Source organism: Hibiscus syriacus, unplaced genomic scaffold, assembly GCF_006381635.1.
Source record: "Hibiscus syriacus cultivar Baekdansim isolate YM2019G1 unplaced genomic scaffold, ASM638163v2 tig00110930_pilon, whole genome shotgun sequence".
Classification (NCBI taxonomy): Eukaryota; Viridiplantae; Streptophyta; class Magnoliopsida; order Malvales; family Malvaceae; genus Hibiscus; species Hibiscus syriacus.
In genome coordinates this window covers 428,695-434,587 of record NW_024062917.1, presented here as the reverse complement: position 1 = coordinate 434,587, position 5,893 = coordinate 428,695, and positions in this window count along the sequence as shown.

Sequence of the window (5,893 nt, the reverse complement as noted above, 5' to 3'; positions counted from 1 at the left end):
TACACTTAAAAGAGAAATTACAAATTTAACAAACAAAAGAAAAACTCATAATACAAAATATGTTTGCACAATTAAGCACTAACCCAAATTACACTTTAACAATATAGACAATTAAGCTTATAGGTGTTTTACAAATGAATAATACAACAATTAAGCACGCTAAGACTCTTTGATGTTGGTATTTGCTTTCTATGATGTTTCTTGTTGATCTTCAAATTCTTTAAACCTGTCGTTATACTCTCTTTATGATTTGTAATCATTGGGGATGCAATAGTGTTGTTACCTACAAACAATAATATCATTTATAGTACGAAGGATCCGTCCTTTTTTAAAAGGGACCGATACTTCATAAGAAGGGATTGATTCTTTTAGGCTTTCCTAAAAATGGATCGATCATTTTTTAAATTTGATTTGTTATCAGCTATCCTAATCATAGGGGTCGATCCTTTTGAGAAAATAATCGATCATTTTGTTAAGGAACTGACAATTTGAGTAAAAACACCTAAAAAACTTAACTTTAAAGTACAAAAATGATCGAGGAAATGTTTGAAAACGTCTGACTAAGTTGAAAAACATTTAAACATATTTTTCAAGCTAATTTGAACTTTGAATTATTTTTGAGAAATTGTGACAAATTCGATTAAATCTAAAATTGAATGTTACAATTATTGTTATATCAAAAATATAAGTTCAATAATCTCTAATTTTTTTTATAAAATAAAATTATTTAGAAAAATACTCTTAAAAATGTTTCATTTAAAAAAATTAAAAAAAATGTGAAACAATTTTAAAATATTTTTAAACTTCAAATTTTAATTCCAAAATTTTATTTTCATTTCCACTTATTGCTCCCTTTTTTATCATATAAAAATAATTCAATAATAAATAAGATTAGAATACCAAAGGATAATAAATGAAAAAATAAATACTAAAATAAAATGATAAGCATATTAGCATAAAATGCATAGAAGTTCTTAACATTAAAAAGTCATAAAGAAAAAAAATATCATACTCAAATAAACATAATCATCCAAATATCAAATACCAAAATAAATATCAAGAGATTATATACAAATGTAGCAAAATTTATTAATAGAGATGAAAATGCATGCTCTAAGATGGCAATGGTGGAAGCAAAGAAAAGTTGAAGTTGTCGAGCTGATGTTGAAACACTCGAATTTTTTTATCAAAGTCCAAGATAAACCTTCATCGTATCCGGATGAGCCATTAATCAAAGTTGAAGTTGGTTCGTTGTTGTTCTGTTCTAGTTGGCGGCTGTCTGTTTTGAATTGCATATGCTGAGGGGCTGAGGGTGTTTGTGCATCTGTGGTAGTTTCTGTAAATGGTGCCTTTGGTTTGTCTGCTGTTTGACTGGGGATGTTTGGAGAGGCTCTGTTTTGTCTGGTTTTAGCAGTTGTGATGCTGGGTGTTGTTTTCTGTGCTCCTTTCTTTCTGGGTTGATTGCGTTGGTGGGGCAATATTGAATGCTTCTCTGCAGGCTGCTGTGCTGGTTAGTTTAGCGGTGAGCGATGGTGCTTTGTTGCTCGGTTCAGGCCATTCTGGTTGCGCAGGGCGTTGAGGTGGCGTCGGGCTACTGCTGTAGGGCCTGATATTTGTGTTGTGCAAGTGTTTTTTCGTTTCCCATGGTTTGTTGTAAGAGTTCGTACTGCTGCTGATTCGTGTATTCTAGGTTGTTGATAAAGTCCATTCTTTTTCCTCCAATTAGAATTAAGGAGGTTTTTTAATGAGATATTTGATTATGATATATTTTGTATATTTCATTTATCTAATACAAAATATACCCCTTTTAAAAAAAATGGTGTGAGGACATGAAAATTTGGTTGCTTAAAAGAACTTATGATTACACTATTAATATTGCAGCTTCACCATATATAAAGTGTTATCTCTATCGATCAATCGAAATAGTCTATAGGAAGATGAATTAGCATTTTAAAATTTTGTGGAAGCAAGGGTAAGGAAATGAGACAATAAACATAAACAATTTATGTTAATTAAGTTGATGAGTCAATTTATCATCTTAATTTGATTTGATTTTTTTTTCAAATTAATTTAAGTGAAATAAAATTCTAATCGAATAAATTTATTCTAGTTAATATAAAAAAATTAATTCACAAACAACGAATAACAATCAACAAATTGATAAAATAGGTAGTTAAGTAAGATTTTTCACATAAATAAAATAACAAACAACGAATTAATCTTTACAAATTTTACTGATGTTGTTTATTTTTTTAAATAGTTTGAAATGATTACAATATAATATATGTTTATAATTTTTTTAATCATTGACATTGCACACACCTTACAAACATAGATGTTCGAACTCAAATTCTTGAAGGAGAATAACAATTTCTTTAATAACTGAGACTGCTCAATATTATTTTATGTACTTATAGTTACAATTATTTATGTTACATACTTATGGTGTAACACCATATAGACAATTATATGTATCATCTTATGAGAATAGAGTATAATGAAGATTAATTAGATAATTGTATGCATAAAAATATTTTCTTTAAAGGGTATATCTACAATTCAGTCTGTTTTTGGAGTTGAAAAAATACAAATCGTTAAGAACGAGAATCTTATGACATATTGAAAATCTTTTATAGGAACCATTGTTTTGAAAACCGGACCGATCGGTTCAACCGAGAATCGTTGTCTAGTCCGGTTTAAATTAAATCGGTTGAATCGCTATTAGTGAACCGGTCGGAATCATTCGAACCGGACCGGCTGAAATTCAGAAAAACCGGAAAAAACTGCCAATTTTGTTTTTTTTTTTAATATAAATCAAACGACGTCGTTTGTTAAACGAGCCAAGTCGAACTCGAGTATTGCTGAGCTCAACTCAAACTTTAAAAGTAAGCTCAACTCGACTCAAACTCACGAACTAAAAATTATCAAGTTCAACTCGAACTCAAAATATAATATTGAAACTTGAACTCAAAAAGGCTTGAACTCAAAAAAAAACTAGAAGTTCGATTGAAGCATAAAATTCGAGCTTGATTAAAGTGAAAGAATAGTTCACTCTATGCTCACCAAAAGGCTCCATGATTTTGAATGTCAAATTACCTCTATTATTTATAGAAGTTAGTTGGGATGCTCTTCTATGTTTCTTAGCCATATGGATTGTTTTGTTCTAATATTTTTACTCTTTAGACTTTTGGAATGTTCTTCTATGTTTCTTAGCCATGTGAGATTGTTTTTAAAAAAAAAAATTAAACCAAACAATATGATTTTGTTATGATTTTTTAAGCCCCAAATTTATTTTTTAATTATAGTTATATAATTATATTTATTATTTAATATGTTTTATCTTAAATATTATGTTGTAGTTAATTTGAATCATTTTGTTTCACTTGATTTTATGGTTTTTAACTCATATATGTTATGACTTGCTTTGAAATATGACTTGTGATATACAAAATTATTTTTTATTAAATATTTTTGGTATTTTTATTTAATTTTTTAAATAATTATGACGTCGTCCGGTTCTTCCGAACGGTCGGACAAGTTCAACCGGTTGAACCAATGAACCGATAGCATGACTGATTCACTAACCAGTCCGATTCTGAAAACCATGATAGGAACCCGAATCACGATTAACTCAAAGTTATAGCATATAAATTTAACATTATATATTTGAAAAGAAAATAAAGAAAAATATTATTATTCTAAATTTAATAGTTTATTTATTTAAAGATTCAAATTTATCATTTAAGAATTAAAGGTGGTAAACGGGTCATTCGGATCGGGTTCGAGTCAGGTTATGTCGGTTTGAGACTTGATTCGGGTTGGATTCGAGTCGGGTCGGGTCATTTCGGGTCCGGTTTTAATTCGGGTCAATGATAAGTCAGGTCAGGTTAATATCAAATCAGTTGATTTTCGGGTCAGGTCAATATCGGATCAGTTGTTTTCAGGTCGAGTCAATATTGTATCGGTTGGTTTCCGATTAGTTCAATATTAAATTAGTCAATTTTCGGGTCGGGTCAATATCATATTAAATAGTCTTGGTTCGGATCAATATTTAAATTTTCGGCTCAATTTGGGTTGATTTAAGTATGAGTCCAATCAAATATATATATAATTATTGATATATTCTTTTAAGAAAATATATATTTTTTATTTATCAATCTTATCATTTAGGTTCAAGTTCAACTTTCAACGGTCAATGTTTCAAATAAAACTATCATTTATAGATGACAATTTGACCTGAACCTATAAGACATATTAGATTTTGTGACTTGAATTTCATATTGATCTAACTTAAAAAATTTGTGATTCAACCTATTTGATGAAGAATTAAAACAAATATTATATTTATAATTAAATATCAAACATCTAATTAAAAATTTTAATTGAGAAAAATTTTATAATTTAAAATTTTGAATTTTAAAAAATAATATAATAATTATATTTGAATGAATATTGATATAATTTTTATATAATTTAAAAATTATTGTATCATATACAAAGATATCTTTTAAATGAGAAAATGTTATATTGACCATTCAACTATTACTAAAGGTGATAGACTAATGGTTAACTAGTAGTATAATGCAAAATGAGAATTATATATACATCATTTTACTATTTATCAAATTATTAAAAATATATAATAATAGTAAATTATTCATTTACTTAGACTCGATTATCAGGTTAAAATAGGGTTGAAGTTCAGTTCGGATCGGATATGAGTAAATTAAATTCGAGTTGTTTTCGATTCAGATTGATTTCGATTCGGGTTGTTTTCGTTTCAACTAAAATTTGGGTCGGTTTCAGCTCAATTCGTTAATTTCGGGTTTCGGATCAATTTTGGGTCATCATATCGAGTATCGGATCGGGTAATCAGATACGGGTCAACTTCGCCAGGTCTATTAAGAACATATTTATATTTTTATAAAATTTCAAAGAAATATTTATAATTTTTTAATATACTTTTTGAAGGAATATGTAATTGTATTAACTAGAAACAGTGTCTTGTAGTACATAAGGAGTAATAGAATTTGGTAAATCATAAATGAAGGACATAAATGAGTTGAAAGACAATGTTCATTATGTAAGAGCATGGGCGGAGAAATTAGCCGATCGTTGTATAAAGCGAACCTCGATACGAGAATGAGCGTTCAAAAGTGATGGGGCTTCAACAAGATGAAAGTTTACCACAAATAAATCATTTAGACGGCTCAACAATTGCCAAATTAAATTAGACACATCACTCTCCATAATAACCGTTGAACAATGAAGATCAATCGAAGTACGAATACCCACAATTAGAGCTGTATCACCATAACCACCAGCAAGGACAAAGCCACTGTCATCGTAAGCAATCGCGGAAACTACAGCAGCACCGTGTGTATATTTTTAAAATTGTTAGAGATTCAAGTGGTATTTACGGAAATTTTAATTTAATTTATTCAAACCATTTGATTTATAAAACTTAACTCGATTCAGATTTAAAAAATTAAATTATTTAATTAATTTTAAATTAAACTGATTTTTGTCATATATATTTTATTCATTTAAATGAATTAATTAATTCTATAAAAATAAACCATTCCCAAAGTATGCTCAACGAGTGGATTAACTACAAATTGCAGGTTGCTTTCACACAAAGAATAAACATTCATCAAATCATGAATTAATAATCAACAAACAAGTAGCGTGACGCAATTAGCCATTTTATAGAGTTGTCAACGAGAAAAATGGCACATAATCATATGGAAAGATGTTTGCCAATTTCAACGTTTTTTCTTATTGGTAAAGTGTAATTATAAATTTGATTTGTTTATAATTTTTAATTTTTATTCTCGTATATAATTACAGATATAGTTATTTAAATTTAAAAATTTTACAAACAATTAATACT